Consider the following 17,987-nt stretch of genomic DNA (forward strand, 5'->3'; position numbering starts at 1 on the left):
TGCAAGTCTGATTACTATCTGCTTACACTATATGAGTGCATAGAGCTTCAGTGCGTTAATGTTTGGATCATCCACCACAATCCCTCCGGGTAGCTTGCTTCTATCGAATAGGGCGTCAAGCAGCGGCGAGTCTTATTACTTTCTGGACTTACACTGTGTGTGAGCATAGTGCTTTAGTGCGTTAATTGTTTGAATCATCCACCAGAATACTTCTGGGTAGCTTGTTTCTAGCAAATGGAGTGCTACGCGGTGGCAAGTCTACTTACTATCTGCTTACACTATATGAGGGCATAGTGCTTCAGTGCGTTAATAGTTTGGATCATCCACCAGGATCCCTAAGGTTAGCTTCGTTCTAGCGAATGAAGCGCCACGAGTTTTCAAGTCTCATTACTTTCTGCTTACACTATATGAGGGCTTAGTGCGCCAGTGCGTTAATTGTTTGAATCATCCACCAGAATCCTTCCGGGTAGATTGTTTCTTGCAAATGGAGCTCCACGAAGCGACGAGTCTCATTACTTTCTGGAAACATACTGTGTGTGAGCATAGTGCTTCAGTGCGTTAATTGCTTGGATTATCCATCACTATCTCTCCGGGTAGCTTGCTTCTATCGAATGGAGCGCCACCCGGCGGCGGGTCTCATTAATTTCTGCATACACTTTATGAGGGCTTAGTGCTTCAGTGCGTTAATTGTTTGGATCTTCCATCAGAATCCCTCTGGGTAGCTTGTTTCTAGCGAATGGAGCGCCAAGCTGCGGCGTTTCTCATTACTTTCTGCATACACTTTATGAGGGCATAGTCCTTCAGTGAGTTAATTGCTTGGATCATCCACAACAATGTCTCCGGATAGCTTGCTTCTAGTGACTGAAGCGCCACACAGCAGCGAGTCTCATTACTTTCTGGACACTCTCTGTGTGTGAGCATAGTGTTTCAGTGCGTTAATAGTTTGGATCATTAACCAGAATCCCTCCAGGTAGCTCGCCTCTAGCGAACGGAGTGCCAGGCAGCGGCCAGTCTCATTACTTACTGCTTAAACTATATGTGAACATAGTGCTTCAGTTCTTTAATTCTTTTGATCATTTACCAGTCATTCAGGTAAGCTTCGATCTAGCAAATCAAGCGTAACGCAGCGGCGAGTTTCATTACTTTCTGGACACATACTGTGTGTGAGTAAAATGCTTCTGTGCGTTAATTGTTTAGATCATCCAGCACAATGCCTCCGGGTAGCTTGCTTTTAGCGAATGGAGTGTCATGCGGTGGCATATCTCCTTACTATCTGCTTACACTATAAGAGGGCATAGTACTTCAGTGCTTTAATTGTTTGGATAATCCACCAGAACCCCTAAGGTTAGCTTCGTTCTAGCGAATGGAGCACCATGCATGTGCGAGTTTCATTACTTTCTGGACACATACTGTGTGTGAGCATAGTTTTTCTGTGCGTTAATTGTTTAGATTATCCACCACAATACCTCCGGGTAGCTTGCTTCTTGCCAATGGAGTGCCACGCGGTGTCAAGTCTCATTACTTTCTGCTTACACTGTATGAGGGCATAGTACTTCCGTGCGTTAATTGTTTGGACCATCCACCAGATTCGCTCCGTGTAGCTTGCATCTAGCGAATGGAGCACCACGCAGAGACGAGTCTCATTACCTTCAGGACACATACTTTGTTTGAGCATTGTGCTTCAGTGCGTTAATTTTTTGATCATCCACCTCAATGCCTCCGGGTAGCTTGTTTCTAGCGAATGGAGTACCACGCGATGGCAAGTCTTTTTAATATCTGCTGACACTATATAAGGGCATAGTGCTTCAGTGCGTTGATTGTTGGGATCATCCACCAGAATCCCGAAGTTTCTCTTCATTCTAGCGAATGGAGAACCGCGCAGCGGCGAATTTCATTACTTTCTGGACACATACTGTGTGTCAGCATAGTGTTTCTGTGCGTTAATTGTTTAGATTATCTACCACAATACTTCCGGGTAGCTTGCTTCTTGCGAATGGAGTGCCACACACTGGCAAGTCTCATTAGTTTCTGCTTCCACTATATGAGGGCATAGTTCTTCAGTGCGTTAATTGTTTGGAACATCCACCAGAATCCCTCCATGTACCTTGCTTCTAGCGAATGGAGCACCACGAGTTGGAAAGTCTCATTACTTTCTGCTTACACTATATGAGGGCATAGTGCTACAGTGCGTTAATTGTTTGGATTATCTACCAGAATCTTTCCAGGTAGCTTGCTTCTAGCGAATGGAGCGCCACGAAGTGGCGAGTTTCATTTCTTTCTGGACACATACTGTGTGTGAGCATAGTGCTTCAGTGCGTTAATTTTTGGGGTCAGCAGCCACAACCACTCCGGATAGCTTGATTTAGCGAATGGAGCGCCACTCGGCGGCTAGTCTCATTACTTTCTGCATACACTTTATGAGGGCATAGTGCTTCAGTGCGTTAATTGTTTGGATCATCCCCCAGAATCCCTCCGAGTAGCTTGCTTCTAGCGAATGGCGCGACACGAGTTGGAAAGTCTCATTACTTTCTGCTTACACTATATGAGGGCATAGTGCTTCAGTGCGTTAAATGTTTGGATCATACAACAGAATCCCTCCGAGTAGCTTGCTTCTAGCGAATGGAGCGCAACGAGTTGGCAAGTCTCATTACTTTCTGCTTACACTATATGAGTGCATAGTGCTTCAGTGCGTTAATTGTTTGGATTATCCATCACAATCCCTCCGGGTAGCTTGCTTCTAGTGAATTTAGCGCCACTCGGCTGCGAGTCTCATTACTTTCTGCGTACACTTTATGAGGGCTTAGTGCTTCAGTGCGTTAATTGTTTGGATCTTCCATCAGAATCAATCCGGGTACCTTGCTTCTAGCGAATAGAGCGCCACGCAACGGCGAGTCTCATAACGTTCAGGATACATAATGTGTGTGAAAATTGTGCTTCAGTGCGTTAATTGTTTGGATCATTAACCAGAATCACTCCGGGTAGCTTGCTTCTAGCGAACTTAGCGCCACCCATCTGCGAGTCTCATTACTTACTGCTTAAACTATATGAGAACATGGTGCTTCAGTGCTTTAATTCTTTGGATCATCCACCTGAATCTCTCAGGTAATCTTGCTTCAAGCGTATGGAGCGCCAAGCAGCGGCGAGTCTTATAACTTTCTGGACATATACTGTGTGTGAGCATAGTTCTTCAGTACGTTAATATTTTGGATCATCCACGAAAATCCACCCAGGTAACTTGTTTCAAGCGAATGGAGTGGCACGCGGCAGCGAGTCTCATTATTTTCTTCATATACTATATGAAAGCATAGTGCTTCAGTGCGTTAATATTTTGGATCATCCACCACATTCCATCCGGGTAACTTGTTTCTAGCGAATGGAGCGCCACGCGGCAGAGATATTCATTACTTTCTGCATAATCTTTATGAGGGAATAGTGCCTCAGTGCGTTATTTGTTTGGATTATCCAACTCAATGAAACCGGGTAGCTTGCCTCTAGGGAATTGAGCGCCACGAGTTGGCAAGTCTCATTACTTTCTGCTTACACTATATGAGTGCATAGTGCTTCAGTGCGTTAATTGTTTGGATTATCCATCACAATCCCTCCGGGTAGCTTGCTTCTAGCGAATGAAGCGCCACACAGCGGCGTTTCTCATTACTTTCTGCATAAACCTAATGTGGGCATAGAGCTTCAGTGAGTTAATTGCTTGGACCATTCACCACAATGCCTACGGGTAGCTTGCTTCTAGCGAACGGAGTGCCATGCAGCGGCCAGTCTCATTACTTACTGCTTAAACTATATAAGAACATTGTGCTTTCGTGCTTTAATTTTTTGAATCATCCACCAGAACCTCTCAGGTTAGCTTCGTTCCAGCGAATGAAGCGCCACGCAGCGGCGAGCCTCATTACTATCTGCTTACACTATATGAGGCCATAGCTCTTCTGTTCGTTATAATGTTTGCATTATCCACAACAGTCCCTCCCGTTAGTTTGCTTCAAGCGAGTGGAGCGACAGGCAGCGGCGAGTATTATTACTTTCTGGACATATACTATGTGTGAGCATAGTGCTTAAGTGTTTTAATTTTTGGATCATCCGTGACAATCCACCCGGGTAACTTGTTTCTAGCAAATGGAGCGCCATGCTGCAGCAAGTCGCATTACTTTGTGCATACACTATATGAAGGCATAGTGCTTCAGTGCGTTATTTGTTTGGATCATCCACCTCAATGCATCCGGGTAGCTTGCTTCTAGCGAATGGAGCGCCACGAAGTGGCGGGTTTCATTACTTTCTGCAAACACTTTATGTGCGCTTAGTGCTTCAGTGCGTTAATTGTTTGGATCTTCCTTCAAAATCTTTCCTGGTAGCTTGCTTCTAGCGAATGGAACGCCACGCAGCGGAATTTCTCAACACTTTCTGCATACACTATATGAGGGCTTAGAGCTTCAATGCGTTAATTTTTTGGATCATCCACCAGAATTCTTACTGGTAGCTTGCTTCTAGCGAATGGAGCGCCTCGAAGCTGCGAGTCTCATTACTTTCTGGACACATGTTGTGTGTTTGCATAGTGCTTCAGTCCGTTAATTGTTTGGATCATCCACCTCAATATCTCCGGGTAGCTTGCTTCTAGCGAATGCAGCGCCACACGGCAGCGAGTGTCATTACTCTCTGCATACACTTTATGAGAGCATAGTGCTTCAGTGCGTTAAATGTTTGGATCATACAACAGAATCCCTCCGGGTAGCTAGCTTCTAGCGAATGGAGCGAGACGAGTTGGCAAGTCTCATTACTTTCTGCTTACACTATATGAGGGCTTAGTGCTTCAGTGCGTTACTTGTTTGGATCATCTAACACATTCTCTCCGGGTAGCTTGCTTCTAGCGAATGTGGCGCCACGCGGTGGCAAGTCTCATTACTATCTGCTTACACTATATGAGGGCATAGTTCTCCAGTGCGTTAATTGTTTGGATCATCCACAAGAATCCCCCCGGGTAGCTTCTTTCTAGAAAATGGAGCGCGACGAAGCGACGAGTCTCATTACTTTCTATACCCATACTGTGTGTGAGCATAGTGCTTGAGTGCATTAATTGTTTGGATTATCCATCACAATCCCTCCGGGTAGCTATCTTCTAGCGAATGGAGCGCCACTCGACCGCGAGTCTCATTACTTTGTGCATACACTTTAGGAGGGCTTAGTGCTCCAGTGCGTTAATTGTTTGGATCATCCACCAGAATACGTCCGGGTAGCTTGTTTCTAGCAAATGGAGCACCACGAAGCGACGAGTCTTTTTACTTTCTGGACACATACTGTGTGTGAGCATAGTGCTTCAGTGAGTAATTGCTTGGATCATCCACCACAATCCCTGCGGGTGGCTAGCTTCTAGCGAATGAATCGCCACGCGGCGACGAGTCTCATTACTTTCTGGACACTTTCTGTTTGTGAGCATAGTGCTTCAGTGCGTTAATTGTTTGTATCATCCACCAGAATCCCTCCTGGTAGCTTGTTTCTAGCGAATGGAGCGCCACGAATCGACGAGTCTCATTACTTTCTGGACACATACTGTGTGTGAGCATAGTGCTTCAGTGCGTTAATTGTTTGGATTATCCATCACAATCCCTCCGGGTAGCTTGCTTCTTGCGAACGGAGTGCCACCCAGCGGCGAGTCTCATTATTTACTGCTTAAACTATATGAGAACATAGTGCTTCAGTGCTATAATTCTTTGGATCAACCACCAGAGTCCCTAAGGCTAGCTTCGTTCTAGCGAATAGAGCACCAGGCAGCGGCGAGTTTCTTATTTTCTGGACACATCCTGTGTGTGAGCATAGTGCTTCTGTGCGTTAATTGTTTAGGTTATCCACTACAATACTTCCGCGTAGCTTGCTTATTGCGAATGGAGTGCCACACGGTGGCTAGTCTCATTAGTTTCTGCTTACACAATATGAGATCACAGTGCTTCAGTGCGATAATTGTTTGGATCATCCACCACAATCCCTCCCGGTAGCTTGCTTCTAGCGAGTGGAGCGCCACGAGTTGGAAAGTCTCATTACTTTGTGCTTACACTATATGAGGGCATAGTGCTTCAGTGCGTTAATTGTTTGGATTATCCACCAGAATCCCTACGGGTGGCTAGATTCTAGCGAATGAATCGCCACGCGGCTCGAGTCTCATTACTTTCTGTACACTTTCTGTGTGTGAGCATAGCGCTTCAGTGCGTTAATTGTTTGGATTATCCACCAGAATCTTTCCGGGTAGCTTGCTTCTAGCGAATGGAGCCCCACGAAGCGGCGAGTTTCATTACTTTCTGGACACATACTGTGTGTGAGCATAGTGCTTCACTGCGTTAATTCTTTGGATTATCCATCACAATCCCTCCGGGTAGCTTGTTTGTAGCGAATGAGGCGCCACGCAGCGGCGAGTCTCATTACTTTCTGCATACACACTATCGTTGCCTAGTGCTTCTGTGCGTTAATTGTTTAGATTATCCACTACAATACTTCCGCGTAGCTTGCTTATTGCGAATGGAGTGCCACACGGTGGCTAGTCACATTAGTTTCTGCTTACACTATATGAGGGCACAGTGCTTCAGTGCGATAATTGTCTGGATCATACACCACAATCCCTCCCGGTAGCTTGCTTCTAGCGAATGGAGCGCCACTTGGCGGCGAGTGTCATTAATCTCTGCATACACTTTATGAGGGCATAGTGCTTCAGTGCGTTAATTGTTTGGATTATCCACGAGACTTTCTTCGGGTGGCTAGATTCTAGCGAATGAATCGCCACGCGGCGACGACTTTCATTACTTTCTGTAATCTTTCTGTGTGTGAGCATAGTGCTTCAGTGCGTTAATTGTTTGAATCATCCACCAATATGTCTGCGGGAAGCTTGCTTAAAGCGAATGGAGCGCCACGAGTTGGCAAGTCTCATTACTTTCTGCTTACACTATATGAGGGCATAGTGCTCCACTGCGTTAATTTTTTGGATCATACACCAGAATCCCTCCGGGTAGCTCGTTTCTAACAAATAGAGCGCCACGAAGCGACAATTCTCATTACTTTCTGGACAAATACTGTGTGTGAGCATAGCTGTTCTGTGCGTTAATTGTTTAGATTATCCACAACAATACCTCCCTGTAGCTTGCTTCTAGCGAACGGAGCACCACGCAGAGGCGAGTATCATTACTTACTGCTTAAACTATATGAGAACAGTGCTTCAATGCTTTAAATCTTTGAATAATCCACCAGAATCTCTCAGGTTAGCTTCGTTCTAGCAAATGAAGCGCCACGCAGAGGCGAGTCTCATTACTTTCAGAAAACATACTGTGTGTGAGCATAGTGTTTCAGTCCGTTAATTGTTTGGAACATCCACCTCAATGCCTCCGGATAGCATGCTTCTAGGAAATGTTGCGCCACGTTGTGGCAGGTCTCATTACAATCTGCTTACACTGTATGAGGGCACAGTGCTTCAGTGCGTTAATTGTTTGGATCATCCACCACAATCCCTCCTGGTAGCTTGCTTCTAGCGAATGGATCGCCACGAGTTGTCAAGTCTCATTACTTTCTGCTTACACTATATGAGGGCATAGTGCTCCAGTGCGTTAATTGTTTGGATCATCCACCAGAATCCTTCCGGGTAGCTTGTTTCTAGCAAATGGAGCGCAACGCGGCAGCAGGTCTCATTACTTTCTGCATACACTTTATGAGAGCATTGTGCTTCAGTGCGTTAATTGTTTGGATCATCCACCAGAATTCTTCCGGGTAGCTTGTTTCTAGCAAATGGAGCGCCACGAAGCGACGAGTTTCATTACTTTCTGGACACATACTGTGTGTGAGCATAATGCTTCAGTGCGTTAATTGTTTGTATTATCCATTACAATCCCTCCGGGTAGCTTGTTTCTAGCGAATGTAGCGCCACACAGCGGCGAGTCTCATTACTTTCTGCATACACTTTATGAGGGCATAGTGCTTCAGTGAGTTAATTAATTGGATCATTCACCACAATCCCTCCGGGTGGCTTGCTTCTAGCGAACGAAGCGCCACGCAGCGGCGAGTCTCATTACTTTCTTGACACTTTCTGTGTATGAGCATAGAGCTTCAGTGCGTAATTGTTTGGATCATTAACCAGAATTACTCCGGGTAGCTTGCTTCTAGCGAACGTAGTGCCATGCTGCGGCGAGTCTCATTACTTTCTGCACATTTTCTGTGTGTGAGCATAGTGCTTCAATGCGTTAATTGTTTGGATTATCCATCACAATCCCTACGGGTAGCTTGCTTCTAGCGAATGGAGCGCCACGCAGCGGCGTTTCTCATTACTTTCTGCATACACTTTTTGAGGGCATAGTGCTTCAGTGAGTTATTTGCTTGGAACATCCACCACTATCCCACCCGGTGGCTTGTTTCTAGCGAATGAAACGCCACGCAGCGGCGGGTCTCATTACTTTCTGGACACTTTCTGTGTGTGAGCATAGTGCTTCAGTGCGTTAACTGTTTGGATCATTAACCAGAATCCCTCCGGGTAGCTTGCTTCTAGCGAATGGAGCGCCATGAGTTGGCAAGTCTCATTACTTACTGCTTAAGCTATATGAGAACATAATGCTTCAGTGCTTTAATTCTTTGGATCATCCACCAGAATCTCTCATTTTAGCTTCGTTCTAGCGAATGGAGCGCCACGCAGCGGCGTTTCTCATTACTTACTGCATACACGTTATGAGAGCATAGTGCTTCAGTGAGTTAATTGCTTGGATCACCCACCACAATGCCTCCGGATAGCTTGCTTTTAGCGAATGAAGCGCCACGCAGCGGCGAGTCTCATTACTTTCTATACACTTTCTGTGGGTGAGCATAGTGCTTCAGTGCGTTAATTGTTTGGATCATTAAGCAGAATCCCTACGGGTAGCTTGCCTCTAGCGAACGGAGTGCCACGCGGTGGCAAGTCTCATTACTATCTGCTTACCATATATGCGTGCATAGTGCTTCAGTGCATTAATTGTTTGGATCATCCACCAGAATCCCTCCACGTAGCCTCTTTCTAGCGAATGGAGCGCCACGAGTTGGCAAGTCTCATTACTTTCTGCTTACACTATATGAGGGCATAGTGCTCCAGTGCGTTAATTCTTTCGATCATCCACCAGAATCCCTCAGGGTAGCTTGCTTCTAGCGAATGGAGGGCCACGCGGTGGCAAGTCTCATTACTATCTGCTTACCATATATGCGTGCATAGTGCTTCAGTGCATTAATTGTTTGGATCATCCACCAGAATCCCTCCACGTAGCCTCTTTCTAGCGAATGGAGCGCCACGAGTTGGCAAGTCTCATTACTTTCTGCTTACACTATATGAGGGCATAGTGCTCCAGTGCGTTAATTGTTTGGATCATCCACCAGAATCTACCCGGGTAGAATGTTTCTAGCGAATGGAGCGCCACGCGGCATCGAGTCTCATTTCTTTCTGAATAGACTTTGTGAGGCATAGTGCTTCATTGCGTTATTTGTTTTGATCATCCACCAATATGCCTGCGGGTAGCTTGCTTGTAGCGAATGGAGCGCCACGAAGTTGCGGGTCTCATTTCGTTCAGAATACATAATGTGTGTGAGAATAGTGCTTCAGTTGGTTAAATGTTTTGATCATACAACAGAATCTTTCCGGGTAGCTTGCTTCTAGCGAATCTAGCGCCACGAGTTGGCAAGTCTAATTACTTTCTGCTTACACTATATGAGGGCATAGTGCTTCAGTGCGTTACTTGTTTGGATCATCCACCACATTCCCTCAGGGTAGCTTGCTTCTAGCGAATGGAGGGCCACGCGGTGGCAAGTCTCATTACTATCTGCTTACCATATATGCGTGCATAGTGCTTCAGTGCATTAATTGTTTGAATCATCCACCAGAATCCCTCCACGTAGCCTCTTTCTAGCGAATGGAGCGCCACGAGTTGGCAAGTCTCATTACTTTCTGCTTACACTATATGAGGGCATAGTGCTTCAGTGCGTTAATTGTTTGGATCATCCACCAGAATCCCTCCGGGTAGCTTGTTTCTAGCAAATGGAGCGCCACGAAGCGACGAGTCTCATTTCTTTCTGGACAAATACTGTGTGTGAGCATAGTTGTTCTGTGCGTTAATTGTTTAGATTATCCACCACAATACCTCCCTCTAGCTTGCTTCTAGTGAATAGAGCACCGCGCAGAGGCGAGTCTCAATACTTACTGCTTAAACTATATGATAACATAGTGCTTCAGTGCTTTAGTTCTTTGGATCATCCACCAGAATCTCTCAGGTTAGCTTCGTTCTAGCAAATGAAGAGCCACGCAGCGGCGAGTTTTATTACTTTCTGGACACATTCTGTGTGTTAGCATAATGCTTCTGTGCGTTAATTGTTTAGATCATCCAACACAATGCCTCCGGGTAACTTGCTTGTAGCGAATGGAGTGCCACGCGGTGACAAGTCTCCTTACTATCTGCTTACACTATATGAGGGCATAGTGCTTCAATGCGTTAATTGTTAGGATCATCCACCCGAATCCCTAAGGTTAGCTTCGTTATAGCGAAAGGAGCACCAGGAAGCGGCGAGTTTCATTACTTTCTGGACACATACTCTGTGAGAGCATAGTGCATCAGTTTGTTAATTGATCGGATCATCCACCTCAATCCCTCCGGGTAGTTTGATTTGGCGAATGGAGCGCCACTCGGCGGTGAGTCTCATTACTTTCTGCATACACTTTATGAGGGCATAGTGCTTCAGTGCGTTACTACTTTGCATTATCCACGAGAATCCATCCGGGTAGCTTGCTTCTATCGAATGGGGCGCCACGCAGCGGCGAGTCTCATTACTTTCTGCATACACTTTATGAGGGCATAGTCCTTCAGTGCGTTAATTGTTTGAATCATCCACCACAATCTCTCCTGGTAGCTTGCTTCTAGCGAATGATAACGTCAAGCAGCGGCGAGTCTTATTACTTTCCGCACTTATACTGTGTGTGAGCATAGTGCTTTAGTGCGTTAATTGTTTGGATCATCCACCAGAATCCTTCCGGGTAACTTGTTTCTTGCGAATGGAGCGCCACGCGGCATCGAGTCTCATTTCTTTCTGCATAGACTTTATGAGGCATAGTGCTTCATTGCGTTATTTGATTGGATCGTCCACCAATATGCCTGCGGGTAGCTTGCTTGTAGCGAATGGAGCGCAACGAAGTTGCGGGTCTCATTACGTTCAGGATACATAATGTGTGTGAGCATAGTTCTTCAGTGCGTAAATTTTTGGATCATCCACCTCAATGCCTCCGGGTAGCTTGCTTCTAGCGATTGGAGCGCACACGGTGGCAAGTCTCATTACTATCTGCTTACACTATATGAGGGCATACTGCTTCAGTGCGTTAAATGTTTGGGTCATACAAGAGAATCCCTCCGGGTAGCTTGCTTCATGCGAATGGAGCGCCACGCATCGGCCAGTCTCATTACTTACTGCTTAAACTATATGAGAACATAGTGCTTCAGTGCTTTAATTCTTTGGATCACCCACCAGAATCTCTCAGGTTAGCTTCGTTCTAGCAAATAAAGCGCCACGCAGCGGCGAGTTTCATTAGTTTCTGGACACATACTGTGTGTGAGCATAATTCTTCTCTGCGTTAATTGTTTGGATTATCCATCACAATCCCTCCGGGTAGCTTGCATCTAGCGAATGGAGCACCACGCTGTGGCAAGTCTCATTACTATTTGCTTACACTATATGAGGGAATAGTGCTTCAGTGCGTTAATTGCTTGGATCATCCAACAGATTCGCTCCGCGTAGCTTGCTTCTAGCGAATGGAGCACCAGGCAGCGGCGAGTTTCATTAGTTTCTGGACACATACTGTGTGTGAGCATAATGCTTCTGTGCGTTAATTGTTTGGATTATCCATCACAATCCATCCGGGTAGCTTGCTTCTAGCGAATGGAGGGCCACGCGGTGGCAAGTCTCATTACTATCTGCTTACCATATATGCGTGCATAGTGCTTCAGTGCATTAATTGTTTGGATCATCCACCAGAATCCCTCCACGTAGCCTCTTTCTAGCGAATGGAGCGCCACGAGTTGGCAAGTCTCATTACTTTCTGCTTACACTATATGAGGGCATAGTGCTCCAGTGCGTTAATTGTTTGGATCATCCACCAGAATCCCTCAGGGTAGCTTGCTTCTAGCGAATGGAGGGCCACGCGGTGGCAAGTCTCATTACTATCTGCTTACCATGTGTGCGTGCATAGTGCTTCAGTGCATTAATTGTTTGGAATTGAGCGCAACGAGTTGGCAAGTCTCATTACTTTCTGCTTACACTATATCAGGGCATAGTGCTCCAGTGCGTTAATTGTTTGGATCATCCACCAGAATCCCTCAGGGTAGCTTGCTTCTAGCGAATGGAGGGTGCAACGTACCCCGTCCCATATAATATGGAATAGCAGTGACGTTGGGTGGAAGTGAGCCGGAACAATTAAAACTGCCCTACAAAACTCACTACACTGAAATTACAATTGAATTTAAATTGTTTTAGAATAATGATTATATGATTTAATAAAATATAACAAGCTACGAATCTAATTAACTCAATACCTATCGGGTTCATAGGTCAAATGAATATATTAATTGTAATTTTATTGCAAAGAAAAAGCTGTATATGATCGAAAATATTTATATGACAACTTGAATAGATAGATATATATATTACAAACGCTATTCATACAACAGAATTTAATCTATATGTATTATCAAAGCATATAATTGAGTCACTTACCAATGAGTAAAACTGCTTGTCCCTTTTACAACACATATATGGGTGTTTCAGTATTCCTCTCTAAATATTATATTTTTACACTTCTTCACAGAATCAAATGTTCTTACGAGAAATAGAGAGAAAATTCTTTTCTATATGTCGTGGAATTTCTATTTAACGAACAAATAAGTAAGGCAAACTGGCCAACCATTAATCACATCACTCGAAAAGAACCAATTTCTTCAATACGGAATGTAACTTCACTCACAAAATGTCTCATGACGAAACCTTATAGGAGGAACATAACACAATAATATTTTAACGCAGAATATAATATAAATCAGACTCAAAAGTAAGGTTTCTTTTCACGGTGTTAATCCACTTTACGTTAATGTCCCTTCGAACCATAGCTATGCGTATTCTATTTAACAAGGCAAAGCTTCAAAATTCGATGTGTTCCACCTGATACTTTAAGTAGCTATATCAACCCGAATCCGAATCCGCTACCAACAGACATCGTAGTTCCATTTTCTGGCACTACGGCGCTGCGAAACTGAAATAATATCATAAGTCTCGAGTTCTGCTTTTTTTTTTTTAAAAATCTTTCTCTCTTATTCTCTCTTCCAAATATCGTTACACAATCCCATTGTGGGGATAAAAAAAAATATTCTAATATATTTTTTTTACATAACCATATATATATATATATATATATATATATATATATATATATATAATAACCTTTTTTTTAACTTTATGAAAGATAAATTACCATAGTCAACTGTCGATATTAGTATTCAAACTACCTATTTGACCAATTTAACTACCTCAAAACAAAAAAAATAAGTGCACTAAAAAAATACTCTACAGTAATCCACTCACCTTTCTACTAAGGTTAATTAGTCTAATTAGTCATAAGTCACAGTAATTCACTTTCATAATTACACAAGATCAAGTTAATAAAGAAACACCCTAACAAAAACATTCAATATAGAATTCACTCTACATATATATATATATTAATTGGTTACATATAATATGCCTTATAGCATTAGATCATAAGTATATTTTTATGAAATTCCAGACATGTAGGAAAAAGAAAAATAATGATAATATGATTACTATGATTCCATATTCCATTCATTCATGACCTGAGCGTCGTCCATCCAGCAGAATCGATATACGAAGATACATTCAATCCAAATACATACAACATAGAACGATGATTACAATCGGTTATACAAGAACAAACTGACAATGCCGATCGGACTTATCTGAAAAGAGAACTATATGAATATCCATACAACACAACCACATTCATTCACAAATATAATGATTAAAAATGAGACCTATGAATATGTACGATTTGATGAATGAATCTCTAAAATTTCCTAATAAAATTTACAAATGATAATGTAACTACATTTCTAGAAATTTTACAAAACATACTTATGTTGTTATACAGTTATCACTAATCAACATTACGGGGTTCTCGAAATCGTTTGGTTAATGATACATGAGACTTCCTAATATCATGCTCATTATTAACTGCTTGTACTTGAATGGTATTAGGATTTAAAATCTTGACCACAGAATAAGGCCCCGACCACCGATTACAAAGGCTTTTTGTTATTTTATCACTTAATGAGGACTGGACCTGTGCTTTTATTAATACCTTGTCCCCAATTTGGTAAGATGTCGGTACCCTCTTCTTATCATATTTTCGCTTCCTCTTTTCCCATGCATGTTCCATGTTTTTGAGAGCACTTACCCATATATTAGGATCTCTCTGTCTAATATCAGTAGAGTCTATCCTCCACTTGATATCCAATGGGTCGCATACATCGTATGTATACACTAATTCCATGGGACACTTTTGATGTTCGGAATGAACTGATGTATTAAGCGAAAATTCTATCTCATGAATCCCACGATCCCATTTATTTTGTTTATCCGAAAAGTAAATTTTTAAACAATCTTTGATTACTCTGATGTATCTCTCACTGGGATTACTACCACTATGATAGGGTGCAATCCTTATGTCTCGTATCCCGTTAGCATACATAAAATCTTTAAAGCGAGACGACGTAAAGATACTGTGATTATCATGGGTCAGAGAGTGAATAAATCCATGTCGACACATTAGTTTGTATAACTTATTAATTATTGTTTGACTGGACAGATTCCGAAAAGGTTCCAAAAATACCCTTTTCGTAAATGAATCAACCACTATCAAGCAAAAGCGACCAGACTGCGTATCTACCAAAGGACCTATGACGTCACATGCCCAATTTCCGTTCGGAAATTTCTCAAAACTAGAGACCAATTGTCCCATAACTTTCATATTATTACTTTTACTCAATTGGCATAAAGGACACGATGTTATGTACTCTCTTATTTGCGGTATCATGCCCTCCCAAGTATAGCGCATACAGATCTTCGCGACACATTTAGAAAATCCCAAATGCGCCCCCGGCAATATCGATTCGTGATAGAATGCAATTATGTTATTGGTCAAACTTTTGGGGAGACAGATTTTGTAAGGATTTTTAATTGCTCGTGTTTTCTTACATAATATTCCTTTCACAATCTTATAATCAGGTACATTCTCCTTATTCTTAATTCTATCAAAAATAGTTTTCAATTCTGGGTCCCTTTTTTGGTGTTCTTCTATCGATAACTGCGCATAAGGCATATTCCATAAATTTACCATCAACATATTGATTACTTGTTCATCCAGGGATGGATCCTCCTGGAAATCCTCAAAATCTTCAGTATTATGTATGCGGGAAATAAAATCCGCTGGTACATTTAATGAGGATGGAACAGATTTCACAGTAAAATTAAATTCAAATAATTTATACAATAGGCTACCGTATTTTTTCACCCTTTTCAAATTTTTCAATGCGTACGCTAATCCCATATTATCTACACGCAATTCAAAAGGTGCGTGAAGAAAGGTTCGGAAACGCTGCATGGTTTCTAATGCGGCCATAAGTTCTAAAATAAAAATGGGCTTGTTTACATCGTATTTACGCAATTTACGGGAGAAAAATGACACTGGAATTAGTTTCCCTGTAGCTTTATCATATTGTGAAATCGCTCCCCCCAAAGAATGGGTCGAAGCATCCGATGACACAACAAAGCACGAATTTAGATCAGGAAGCTTAAGTACAACATAGCTTTCAAATAATTCTTTCAATTTCTTTAAGGCTTGCTTTTGCTCATCACCCCACTCAAACAACACCTTAGGAGATCTTAACCTAGAAATTGGTTCAAGAACTTCTTGAAACCCTGGAATGTATCTACTATAATATTGAGCGAAAGAACATAATGCTATTACACCACGCCTATTCTTTGGAGCTGGCAATTTCCGTATAAATTCAACTCTTGATGGGTCCATGTACATATTACCACCTTCTATAATTTGTCTTAAATACGAAATTCTCTTTTGGAAAAATTTACATTTATCAATGGACAAGGTTAAACCATTTTCTTCCAATTTACGTATTACCATATCCAAGGTATGTTTATGAGATTCTAAATCTGGGCTACTTATGATTATATCATCTGCATACCATGTTACACCCTGATCTTTCATAGAATAAAAGATATCTGTGATAAGTTTACTTAATAGAAATGACCCATTAGCAATGCCAAAAGGAACATAACGATATTCAAATAAACCACGATGTGTGAGAAAGGCTGTAAATTTACTTGAATCCTCACTAAGTCTAATTGTGTGGTACGCTTTCATTACATCTATCCTGCTAAAGATCACACCATCAGATAATTCAGCAAACACATCCTCTATTCTAGGAGTATATTGAGAATTCAACACTAAACGTTTATTTAGATCAGTATAATTAATTACAAGTCTCCTGGATCCATCTCTATTACCTACCATAAAACACGGAAAAGAAAACTCACTAGTACTAGGGCGTATTATATTTTGTTCTAAAAGAGAATCTAGAATCTTATCCATTTCTCTTTGAGCCTTTCGCGACATTGGATAAGCCTTATGTCGAATAGGTGAATAATCTTTAAGCTGGATCCGATGTTCGTAATTAGGAACTTCACCTACACGATTAGAAAAAACAGTAGGATATTTAGTACACAAACATTGTACATACCCTTCTAATGTTGGATCCATCTCAAGAAGAGCTGGATCAACATCTATGGAAAACTTCTGACTCTCATTGGTCATCCTGGAGATGCCTGGATAGAAATCGTTCAGATGAGGAGACATGGCAACCCTGGGTGGAATACTCTGCTCTTGTCCCAATCCATGGATTCTCTGAACAGGAACACCTGGGAAACTCCATACTTCTGTATCACTAGCCGACGGACTTGGGATGGCAACACTGGACACCCTTGGCTGACTCTTCCTCTGCCCCATCATCCATTGTTGAGATGTCTGGACAACTCCTTGACCCCTGGCTGGAACATCTGGTTGGTCCTTCCTTTGATAAGTTCCATGGGTAGACATAGGTCGATCAAGGCTGGCAACCCTGGAGACGCTTGAGTGGTTTATCCCTTGGATCCTCTTCCGACGTTGAGAAGATTTAACAACTCGTTGAGACTTGGACCGGACTACATCCTCAGAAGAGATGGCAACACTGGCACCTCCATATGGGTTGACATCACTGATGATCCCACTAGACTCGGCACCTTTGGATGGAACTCGCCCATTGGATCCTATTGGATATAGGAAATCTTGTTCCGCACAACTAATGTGAGGTGAAGATGAATTCACAATAAAAGTTTTCCCAGCATCCATATCATCTGGACCACACTCATCTCCTGTCAGAATCGCAGAATCCGCACGAAGAAACATTTGTGAAATTAAATCACCTCTCCCCCTGTAACATAAATCCTGATTAACAGAGTCAAAACTATTTTCTTGCTGATCACCACTAGTGGAAGGAAAAGGATGTCGTATTGAAGAAGATTTATCGTATATTAATTGCACTTCTCCACCTTCGATACCTAAATGTAATAGATTGTTATTAATGTCTATTGATGCTTTTAAATATTTAAGTTCAGGTATGCCAATAATAAATGTTGGTCTTAATCGTGGTGCCAAAAAGAATTTTAATCTATACACACGACTAAGAAATTTCAACGGTATACGGACAGCACCCTCCAATTCAACCTTATTATTGTCCACACTAAATCCACTAAATTTATCAGGCAGTATTTGAATCGGATGTTTAAGTTTATTATTCCATATTAAAAACTGCTCTTTATTGAGGAGCGAA

The sequence above is a fragment of the Thermobia domestica genome, chromosome 6 (genome assembly GCF_964235325.1).
Source record: "Thermobia domestica chromosome 6, izTheDome1.hap1.1, whole genome shotgun sequence".
NCBI lineage: Eukaryota > Metazoa > Arthropoda > Insecta > Zygentoma > Lepismatidae > Thermobia > Thermobia domestica.